Source organism: Calliphora vicina, chromosome X (assembly GCF_958450345.1).
Source record: "Calliphora vicina chromosome X, idCalVici1.1, whole genome shotgun sequence".
NCBI lineage: Eukaryota > Metazoa > Arthropoda > Insecta > Diptera > Calliphoridae > Calliphora > Calliphora vicina.
Genome location: NC_088785.1, coordinates 5,256,317 through 5,269,342, shown reverse-complemented (window position 1 = coordinate 5,269,342; position 13,026 = coordinate 5,256,317).

Here is a 13,026-nt window from a genome sequence, read left to right as displayed (position 1 = left end):
ATCAGATTTGCTCCAATATTTATCATTTGCTTAATAATTTACTATCGTTTGTACCTATTGTTAGAAAGAAGGTACAACATACTGAGAATAGTTGGATGAAATCAAGAAATGTTGTGTTGGCTAGGTCAATGAGGGATTTAGCTTTTTCTGATTACAAAATTAATATGTCACCTAGTAAATGGAGAATTTTTTGCCAATATCAAAACAAGGCTAAAGCAATTATTCGTAAAGAAAGAATTCGCTACTATTCCTCATTGTTTAGGGAGCTTAATAATACGAATATGTGGAAATTGCTCAAGTACTCTGGAACTTTGGATAATGGTGAATCGTATGATGATTTAAATGTTGATGACTTAAATAATTATTTTGCTAACATTGGTAGTTCTGGTTCGAGAGTGCCTGTTGACATTGATAGCTCCTTGTTTTCTGAAAATTCGTTTTCTTTTCGTTGTGTGAATGAAGTCGAAGTTCTAGAGGCTTTAAACAAAGTTAAAACTGTTTCGGTTGGGACTGATGGTATCTCAATTAGATTTATAAAGTTTATTTTCCCGCATATTTCTACATGTCTTTTGCATTTATTTGATACAATATTAATGACGTCTCCATTTCCATCTTTATGGAAGGTAGCTCGTGTGGTGCCAATACCCAAATCTAAAACTGTTAATGGACCTGAAGACCTTCGACCAATCTCAATTTTGCCTGCTCTTTCTAAAGTAACGGAACACCTGCTCAGAGATCAGGTTCTTGAATTCACTAGTATGAACATTTATGAGTCCCAATACGCTTTTCGTAGGGGTTTTAATACTTCGTCGTTACTTTTGAATCTTACTGAATCTATTAGATCTAGTGTGAACGATGATAAACTTAATGTTCTTGTATCCTTGGATATTTCTAAGGCTTTTGATTGTCTCAATCATTGTTTAATGATTAATAAGATCAGTGAACAATTTGCATTCTCTAAATCGAGTTGTAGACTAATATTGTCATATCTTAAAGATAGAAGGCAGTTTGTTTCTAGAAAGAGTGTTAGCTCAAACTTACTTTCTTTAAGTTCTGGTGTTCCTCAGGGATCAGTTCTTGGCCCGATCCTGTTTATATTGTATATAAATGATCTACCATCGAAAGTAAATTCTTCTATGTGTAAGTAATTTTTATATGCAGATGATGTGATTTTACTTTTTAAATGTGATCGTGACTTCAAAGATGTTCTGGAGAATAATATTAATTTCAGTCTTAGGTGTATGTTATGTAATAAGATTTTACATTATTTACATTTGTACTATTTCTATTAACATTATATATATTATAACCACCCTGTTGTATTATTAGATTTAAGTTATTCATACTTTCTGTCAAACACATAACATGGTGTCAGATGTTACATAAAATAAAAGTCAGACAAAAGTCTTTAAAATAAAATTAAAAGTTTAAATTTATACTTTAAAACAAAATATAAATATTTTATTAAAACTAAATGAAGTCAGAGGAGAGTGATCATAAAACTATAGAAAGTGCAATGACTACTCCACATGTGCTATCCGTCGCAACAACAATTGCACCCCTTAACCTCAAAGAAAGCAACATGTGTGCCACATGGAAGACGTGGAAGAACCAGTTTAAAATATTTATGAGGGCATCCAACCTAGAACAGCAGACGGAACAACGGAAAGTTGCATTATTGTTACACCACCTAGGACCGGATTGTTTGCAGATTTTTAATTCCTTTGATGTCGACGTGGACACAGTGAAATATGACGTCTTGCTCTCAAAATTAGACGCATATTTTATTCCAAAAGCCAACATCGCAATGGAACGTCATACTTTCTTTTCAAGAAAACAAGCTCAACATGAGTCTATTGAGGATTATGTGACTGTGTTAAAAAACCAAAGTCTGCTATGTGAATTTGGGGATTTGCATGAAGACTTAGTTAAAGATATTTTCGTTTGTGGTTTACTCCCCATTTTTTAACAAATCATAGAGAGGTTATTAAGTGAAAGCAATGTCACACTTGAGAAGGCTTTGGAAATAGCTAAAAACATAAATTCTGCCAAAGAAAATACAAGTCAGCTGCAGCAAGACACAAATGTTATTGGTGTTATTAATAAAAACAATAACTACAGACAGATGTCATCAAAGCAACGTCAAACATCGTATTCGTCTAAACAGCATCCAACACATACAAGATACTCACCACCCAATGTTCATCAACAACAACAACAGTGCAGTCGCTGCGGTCAACAGCATAGAAAAAAATGCCCTACAGAAAACGTCAACTGTCATCTTTGCAACAAACGAGGCCACTATGCCAAAATGTGCTTTTCGAAATCTCCGCAACAACATACAAAAAAGCTCGTCAAGCAAATACAACGTGAAGATGATGAGAATGAAGAAATAAGTCAAGATTCAGAAATACAGAATTATTAACTATTTTTTTTTGAATTAATAAGTTACATTGTTTTAGGAATCTGAAGAACCTAAAACAAAATCGGTATCGGAATAAAAACTACGGAATTGAAACCATTCCGCACAAAATGTGTGACAGGCCTGATAATCATATATACCATTCACATTTGTATACTTTAAAATAACTATTAATTATAATGTTTGCGAAAATGCAATTCTCATCATTCTTTCGATACAATCGCGTACACAACTTTTAAGATTTATCCAAAAATATTTCCAGGTAGCCACGTATCTGGAGTTCAGGATTGGTTACCACCCTTTCGAAAACAGCTTTGAATGTGATATTAAGTTATAACATTTTTATTATATGTAAATTACATATTATTTTTGTAAATTCTTCATTTGGATTATTAACAATAATGCTTACATTTATTAAATAACTATTAAAGCAGAAGAAAACAAACAAAAATATATTTTTTAAATTATTAAAATACCTGGTATTGGAAACAAGATAAGGTGTCATAATCGGTCCTACTTGAAGTATAATATAGTTCACGAATCTGAACTCATAATAAGTCATACCATACTAACCCAATAAAGAAGTTGGCTGAGATTCAACTGCAACTTTACAGCATCCTCCTCATACATAACTGCAAATTAATTTCAATACATCAGCTGCTATTGCACTTTTACACAATACTATATTACTTTATAAGTTAAGAGTAATATATGGTCTGGTTGCAAGTCCAAGATTTTGAGATATAACATGAGAGTTGTCATTGTTTGCAGCACTTTTGTATTAACTGCACTCTCGTTTTATAAAAGTACACCACTATCCGACAGTAACTGAAACAAACCACTTGGACAAGTTTCTGTTTCATCCTTAATTGTAACAGAACATCTGCAAATACATATATACTTGAATATACGGTGGATACTACAATTGAAAGACTACTGCTGGAAATAGAGATTTTAAATTCTCATATATTCAAATATATACTCTCCACAGAAATTTGATTGATGTTGTTGTTGCAACAGTTCCGCTGTTGTTGGAAGTTCTTCCCTGAAAATAGATTCAATTTTAATATTAATTATTAGTGGTGTCATGAGGTGGTACTGGGAGCTGGAGAAATTGTGCCACCTCAGTCGGCCTTAACCATAGGTCAATTGGATTAAAATTTGTGGGCCTACGGGGACAATTAAACAGATGCACAGTGTCATGAGGGCTTCCTGGTAGCAGTTGAGAATACTGCTCCAACCAGCTCTTAACTGTGCAAGTGTGGAGCGAGTTTGCCTGGGTAGCTGCCTCTCACTGTCCGAAATCGCGGGAGGGTGTTCATTTAAGACTTTGTTGCACCTGTAGACATTAATGGCTTCTGTGACCGCCATTTGGTGCAATGCCTTCTGTGCGTTTATTATCGACAATCGGTCGACGTCTGATGGGATGACGTCCTGGATGTCTCTAATATAACGCCGAAAGTCTGGCCGGATGTGTCGAGGAGGGGGATCTTCCATCAAAATTTGATGGTTGGGATGGCTGATGACATGCCACCAGATATTGTCTTGCCAGCAACACATTATGTTGCCTGACAGACAGCATCTTGGTTTCCTCATGTAAATGATCCACATTTGTCATCTTGACACATCCGGTTGCGATTCGGAGTGCATTGTTTTGAGTGGTCTGCAACACTCGCCATTGTGTGTCACTAAGAAAGGATGTCCAAATAGGGGCTGCATAGTTAAGGAGTGAGCGGCCAATTGCCTTATAAGTCGCCGTTATAGTCTCCTTATCCATGCACCAAGAGGTGCCTGCGAGTGCTTTTAGGACTTTGTTTCTTAACTTCACTTTCTGGTTAATGTATGTGGCGTGCGAAGAAAAGTGAAGGAGGCTATCGAAGATTACCCCTAAAATTTTTGGGTTCTGAACTGTAGGGATACGTCTGTCTCCGACCGAGATGTTAAGTTCCATCCTTACTTCCTTAGTCCATGAAGTGAAGAGTGACACTGTTGATTTCGACGTTGATAACTTCAACTTACGTTCCTGGAAGTGGTCTACGATGGTGGCCAAGTATTGAGATATTTTGGCACTTGTGTCGACAATATTTACGCCAGATGAGAATACAGTACAGTCATCTGCGTACGACACCATCAAGACATCCTGGGGTGGTTCAGGAAGTGAGGCAAGATAAAAGATGAAGAGTATGGGTGACAGTACTCCTCCTTGTGGCACGCCCATTTTTATCTTGCGGTAGTTGGACTTCCGGCCTCTGAACTCAACAAACGCTTGTCTGCCACAGAGATAATTGGCAATCCAGCGTTTGACATCGTTGGGCAGAGTAGAGTTCAAGATGTCATTTATCAGCATGGAATGGTCAACCGTATCAAAAGCCTTGGATAAGTCCAGGGCTGAACAGTTGTGCGTTGACACGGTCGTTGCTGATTGAGGCCGTTGGCAATTTGAGTTGTTATCAAGTTTAACGCTGTCGTGGTGTTATGAGATTCCCTGAAGCCATGTTGGTGGGTGGCAAGCGAGAAATGCTCTTTCAGGGATGGTAATAGTAGCGATTCTAAAACCTTTGCTACTGGTGACAATAAAGAAATCGGGCGGTATGATTCTCCAATTGTAGCGGGTTTATCAGGTTTTAGAATGGTAATAATTCGCGCAACTTTCCAAATATCAGGAATCACCAACTGGCGAATCGAGAGTTCGAGAAGCTGTGTGAGATATTTAATTGCAACTTTACCAAGATTCTTTAACATATGCATTGAGATGCCATCAGGACTAAGAGCATTCGAGGGTTTAGATTTGGAGATAATGTTTTCGACTTCAACGGGAGTGAAGGAATAGGACATAGTATTTCGTTTGAGATTCTTAGTTCTCTGGATTACGGCTCTTTTGTCCCGGTTCTGAGAGATGGGGTGTTCGACAAACTGTCGACAGAACTGAATTGCACATTTCCTGGCATCTGAGTATTGCATGTCGTTAAAGGTGACAGCGGCGAGGTTTTTATAATTTGTCGATCCAGATAGACTTCTAATATTAGACCAGAGCTTTTTGGAACTAGATGTACATTGGTCGAGATGGGCTAACCATTTGTTGTTTGTAAAGCCATGGCAGTTGGCTTTGTTGTAGTTTACAAACGTGCGTTTATCGGGCTCCACAAAGTCGCTAGGCTTCTCTACAGTGACCAAGATGGGAATGTGGTCTGAGTTCAAAGCAGTCTGGGTTTGCCAGGTGGTATAGGCAAGTAGCGACGAGCAGACAATGGAAATGTCTGGGGAGCGTTTGCACAGTACTGCGGGGAGATGTTGTTTGAGCAGTTGAGACTGGAGTAGGGACTGCTGCAATGGGATTATTAATGCAACAGTCAGCTAGGAAGCTTGAATTCCAGTTTCTGTGTGAACGCAGATTGGTGCATCGTCTCAAATGGCACCAATTTCCACAACCATTGCACTGTACTGATGTTATATTTCTCCGTATTACATCCTGACAAACAGAGCATGTCCATTGGAGTGGGCGTGGACTGTTGTGTACTATAGGTGGAAAGTGTACACGATTTTGTGGTGTTATATTAGGAGAGGTTGTGCTTATATTTGTTGGTTGTGTACTACAACAACTTGCTATGAAGCTGGGAGACCAGTTGCGGTGACTAGTGAGACCTGAGCAATTTTTCAGGTGGCACCAGTTGTTGCAGACAGAGCATCGGACTGAGGTGGTGTTTCGTGCGATGCGAGTATGACACACTGAGCAAATCCAGATAATTGGACCTGGGTTTTGCTCGATGCCGGCTATAATTAATAGGATTTTGAGCAAAAGTGCCGGCATATTTTGCTCACCTGGGGAAAAAACATTCGGTTGATAGAGCTGTTGCTGGGTTGACATTCTTTGACCGATTGAGAATCGGGTCGTTCCGGAGCGTAGATCCAATTGTCGTGTGAACGTTTGATTGATGTTGCTGTTGATGCTTGTATTGTTTTATTTTCCTTAAACCAGATACCGAAAATAACTCGTCCATATACCAAAAAACCAAAATTGTGATTTATATTTTGTGATCAAAATAAACCACCCAAAATAACAGTTATAAAATTATTTTTATTTACATGGTTTGGTATAACCTTTATTAGTTTTTGTTGTTTTTTAATGTTTTGATGTGAGATAAACAATTTAATTACTCTTGATCTTAATAACTGTTACTTTCTCATTTATTTACATACAATAACATTTAGTAATTTTTAACAAATTATACAAGAATATGATTTTTTTAAAAAAAATTCTGAATTTTTAATTTTGTGAATTTTTTTTGTTTTTTGGACAAAAAATTCGCCCAAGTGACAAGGAAAATCGTACTCTAGCGATCAAAATAAGAAACTTTGCCCAAGGAACCATATATCTAAAATGAATTCTGATGTTGCTTATTTTGACCAAAGGTCAAATTTTGAAAAATCCCACTTTGACCCATTCAAATTCTCCATTTTTTTGGAAATTTGGCCTTTGGGTCGAAATAAGTAATATCAGAATTCTTTTTAGAGGCAAAATTCCTTATTTTGATCCCTAGAATATGATTTTCCTTGTCATTTGGGCGATTTTTTTCCTCGCCAAAATTCGAAAAAAATGCAAATTTTTAGTTTTTGAAAAAATTTTACTACTAAATAAATAATTTTGCAATTGAATGCAAATTTAGGAAAAAACAAGTAAGAGTGCTATATTCGGCTATGCCGAATCTTATATACCCTTCACCTTTGTTGTGGATGCATTATTATTTTTTATAATTAGTATATATATATGTATGTACATTGCCCACTTTTTCCTAAATTTATCAAGAACACTTTTAAAAATTGTAGAAGTTACAAACGAAACAAAACACCAAAAAAACAAAGCAGTAAAACCAACACACAACCAAACATACGTTTAGTTGTATAAAAAACAACAACACCGCCAAAAGAAACAAAACAAAACAATGAAACCAATACACATCCAAACATACGTTTTGTAGTTTTTTTGTCAAAGCATGTAATAAATTGTGTTTTTTTGATGAAATTTTCAGAGGTTGTCTCGGATTTTTGCTCATATCTCCGTTATTTATGGACGGATTTTGCTGATTTTAAATAGCAAACTTCTCGAAAGCATGTCTGACAGAATTATTGAAGATTTGGATCCCGAAGATATCTGGGGTCTTCAAAAAATTTATTTCAACTAACAGACGGACTGACAGACAGACGGACATGGTTTAATCGACTCCGCTATCTATAAGGATTCAGAATATATATACTTTATAGGGTCGGAAAATTATTTTGTGGAAATTACAAACGGAATGACAAACTTATATATACCCTTCTCACGAAGGTGAAGGGTATAACAAGTAAGAGAGCTATATTCTGCTGTGCCGAATCTTATATACCCTTCACCAAATTATACTTTAAAATAAATTTTTTTAAATATTTTTAGGTAAACAAAATTTAATTGTTTTTCAAAATTTTTTTTTTTTTGGAAAAAAAATGTATGACAAAAAAAATTTTTTGATGAAAAAAAAATTCGGGTTAAAAAATTTTTTTCCCGATTTTGACCCATTGTAGGTCCAACTTACTATAGCCTTGTCTACATCGTTGCAATGGACTTTGAAATATCTATCATTAGATATCCATATTGCCTATATTAATGACTTAGTAATCCAGATATAGATCAAAAATAGGTCAAAAATCGAGGTTGTCCCGGTTTTTTGCTCATATCGCCGTTATTTATGGACCGATTTTGCTGATTTTAAATAGCAAACTTCTCGAAAGCATGTCTGACAGAATTATTGAAGATTTGGATCCCGAAGATATCTGGGGTCTTCAGAAAATTGATTTCAACAGACAGACAGACGGACATGGCTTAATCGACTCCGCTATCTATAAGGATCCAGAATATATATACTTTATAGGGTCGGAAATGAAAAATGTAGAAATTACAAACGGAATGAAAAACTTATATATACCCTTCTCACGAAGGTGAAGGGTATAAAAATTAACATATTCGAGAAAAATTAAAATAAAAGCTAATTTTTATTAAAAATATATACAGTGGTGGCCACCAATTTAAGACAAATACTTGAATTTTTTTCATCAACTGAATTTTAAGTGCGATAGAGCCAAAATAAAAGGACCTCTAAGGATATGAAATTTATTATTAATGTTTCTAGTTTCTGAAAAATGTTTGGAAAAATCGGTAAAACATATATGGACAAAGATATGTGGAAATACGTTGACCCACCTCAGCGAACATCCGCTGTTAATAACACGATATGACCGAAACTAATGAAACTAAAAATACGAAATTTGGTCCGAATATTTTATAATAATAAAATTATAATGATATAAATGTGAGAAAATATGTTTATTTAAAAAAAAAAATTTTTGGTCAAGTTGTAGAAAAATTTTATGTATTCATGGTGAATATGTATGAATTGCCACAGTCGAATAAAACACACTTGTGAGTTAAAACAGTCCTCATGCATACATATGTGTGGAAATATTTGAAAAAATAATTGACAATCACGTGGAATTTAGCAAACAATTTTTGTCTTAAATTCGTGGCCACCACTGTACGTATTTACTTGTGTATGAGTTTTTGTCTTTGTAGGATACCGTTAACCTATTCGCAGTTACGACCAAAAAAAATATTTTTTTTAATGGCAGTTTCAAAACTCCATTTTCAAATTTTTAAAAATTTTGTTAAACAAATTTCAGATGTTTTTGATCATCACATTGGAATTTAATGAGATCATAATTTGGAATAAAAATATGAAAAAATTTTGTCAATACCTCTTACAGTTTTTCCGTACCTGCGATATAAATTTTTCGATTTTCAAGAAAAACTCATTTTTTGTCCATATTTTGGCGAATGGGCCCAATTTCCTTACTGTTTTTAGCTAAACCTATTCATAATATTGTAGTCCTGATAATTATAAATTTTCTTTTAATTAAGTTCTGAATCAATTGGTTTTTATTACTCAATGTTGAATAAAATATTTGTAAAATTAATTTTTTTAATTTTTGCGTACAAAAATCTTGAAATTTTTAGGTTTTTAACAGTTAAACTTAGAAATTTTTGTGTTAATAAATTGATTTTTATTGTTAATAAACTGGATAATCGAATCTACCAAAAAAAACAAAACACGTTTTTGTTCGAAACTGACATCCTTTAAACTAATTCATTATACGGATTCTTAAGAATAGAAATAGTGATTTTTGTTTGAAATTGTATTGTTAAATGTTTTTAACATGAAAAATAGATCAGATGCAAGAAGTGTTATGTTTTCTAGAATTGGTATTTCCAAACAAGTTTATTTACCGGACAATTTCTACAAGGCAATACGGAGACCTAAAATTTCACATATATTAAATGTATTATATTTAAAAAACACTCTTAATATTTCATGTGATAAATTGAAAAATATGTAAAAAAAAATCTTATAGAAACTGTATACAATAATATGAAATCAAACCACATAGATTTTAACATATGTACATTAATAAACTAATAATTTAAAACATTTAATAACACCCTAGATTTTAAATCACTTAAAACATAAATAAAAAAAGCTCAATTTGATCAGTCGATCTAAACAATTTTATGAAAATAAGAAAATATATTTTTAAAATTAACTTAACTTCTTCATTACTACTAGTGTATGCTAAGATTTACTAATAACTATAACAACTAATATTAATTATAAATATGTAAGTAATAACAATATTCTAACGAACAAAATTATAATCATTAAAATATTTGATATTTGACACTTTGATATTGCCCATGGCACCTCAACTCTACTAGATACTTGGTTACCCAGCGATAACTCTATGGTTCAATTTTCTGATCAAGTTCAATATCCCTCTTTATCTCATCATTCATTGATTTATGCTGTTTTTCGCTTGAATGTGGTACGTATGGTTGAATATTTTGAATATAAAGATTTTAATCGTATTGATTGGGATGGTCTCTTATTTTCGATTTCTGAATTTGATGTTGATTCCTTTTTTACAACAAATGATGTGAAGCTTCAAGGCTATACAATTAATACTTTTATAAATAATCTTTACACATTTGTACCTATTGTTCGAAAGAGAATTAAAGCTAATAATGATGAATGGCTTAAATCAAGAGTAATATTACAAGCAACCTCTTTCAAGGACCTAGCTTATAGAGCTTTCCGTTCAAATCGATCTCCTCTAAACTGGAATATATATTGCAGATACCGAAACAGGGCTAAAAGTGTAATTCGTAAAGAAAAAATAGCTTTTTACATCAAATTATTTTCTGGCCTTGATACATCTGGTATATGGAAAGTTTTTAAAAGTTGCGACATAACTGGGGATAATAGATGGCATGGTGATTTTGATGTTGATGATATTAATGATGTTTTTGTGAATGTGGACGCATCTGTTCAAAATGATAATGATATGGATTTTAGTCTGTATAGTGATACTAATGCTTCATTTTCGTTTGTCTGCGTTAATGAAGATGAGTTGTTCGATGCATTGTGCAAAATTAAGTCTAAAGCTGTTGGTATTGATACTATTCCTATCCGTTTTTTAAAAACAATATATCCTTACATATCAAATATTCTTATTTATCATGTGAACACAATTTTAACTACATCTACATTTCCTACAGCTTGGAAGACAGCTCGTGTTGTTCCTATCCCAAAATCCAAATCTGTTCGTATATTAGATGATTCTAGCTTTATCTAAAGCTGTTGAGCACATACTTAAGAATCAGATAATGTCATCAGTTCGTGAGCTTATTTCACCATCTCAGTACGCTTTTAGACGTTGTCATAATACAACATCTCTCTTACTTAACCCATTATCGGCCACTACCAGAATCCGACGGAGCTTATTAAATTCCTTTTAAAGGCATGGTTTAAAAGCTCCAATTAAGAAAAAAAATTAAAATTTTTTGTCCCAGGGTTGCCATTTTCCTAGTATGGCTTGGTCGAAAAATCGACCATTGCACAGTGGTTCCGCCCATAGGCCAAAAATAAATAAATCGATCACAAAATATTTAGACAAAATGCAAAAAAATGTTCTCTTAAATATCTAATCCTTTTAATGGCAAACCGGTTTTTACTGGAAATCTAACGGGACTTTTTAAAAATAAAATTGAAAGCATGAGCAAATATTCATTTGCAAAGCGCAGCTGAACGCTGGAAGAATAATTCAAAGCAAAAGTGCATTTCAAAACGGTCTTGTAATTGCTGTAGTCTACAAAATTAAATTATTTTCAATGGATTTTGAAGTTGAAGGTATTTATTTTATCTTTAGAAAATAATAAAAACTAACTTGTGTTGTAATTCTTGTGAAATTAATGTTTTAGTTAACCTATATGTTTGTTACTTTTTTGTAAAACTTCATTATGTTTACTTAAAGTTTTAGTTGTGTTCCCCCAAGATTCCCCCATAGGTTTCTTTTTCATTGTATTAATCTGATTCTTAAGATAATAAAAGTGCTGAAGTTAGTTGCGGAAATTTGCGGATGGGCATGTAATCTGTAATATACTAACCCGCCCCACAGAGGGATGGCTTCATACATTTTTTTGCAAAAATTATAAGGAGTGGTTGTAGAGCGCTGAAATTTGGCACAGATAATTATATGGACCAAACTAAGAAACAAATAAAATTTTATCAAAATCGACCACGCCCAACGTCCACTGCCCATACAATCCAAATAGATTTGTTCGCATAAAATTTTTCCTATTCAAGTAAAAGTCTAGAAATTTGGTGCATATATTTTCTGAAACAAAAGAAGAACGTATGCTAAGTTTTATTAAAATCGGCCTTGCCAACCGCATACCGCCCATGCAATCCAAATGCAATACATTTTCGAACAAAAATTATAAGGGGTGGTCGTAGAGCATTGAAATTTAGCACCGAGAATTATATGGACTTAATTAAAAAAAAAATAAATTTTATCAAAAAAGTCCACGTCCACTACCCATACAATCCAAATTGAGTTTTTCGCATAAAATTGTTTATATTTTTGGATATTTCGTTTATTATTCGACAAAAAATGTTAAGTTTTCATCCTGTTCCGAAAACTATTCTTTTTTTAATCGAAACAAGACACTCCCACCTTTCATTTTATTAAAAAAAGAGCTTGGGGGAAAGTGGGGCTACATTTTTTTTTCTCCATTGAAAATCAAAAATACAATAATAATTAGAGTCTTATAGATTTGGGCATATCTTCTTAACGGTTTATGTTTCCCCATATTTTTTTTTTATTGATGTTGAAATGTTATATTTTTCAAATATGTTAAAGGTAAATGGTATTATTAGGAAAATTATACCACTGAATTGTATGAAAATATAAGTAAATTTGTGCTTAAGACCCTTGCATGGACTTTAGTTCAATTTTCTAAAAATAAAATAAATGTTTTCTTAAAACTATAAGTGTACATTTCATCTATAAACATTTCTCTACATAATTGCATCATTTGATTGTTGAAATTAAGTGCTTGAAAAATTGACTTTTTGACAACAAAATCCCTCTGTGCACCGTCTTATTTTTGCATCGGTACATAAAAATCTTATCCATGGAGCTAAGGTAAGCAAGCATGTAGTAGTGTCAATAGGTGAATTATC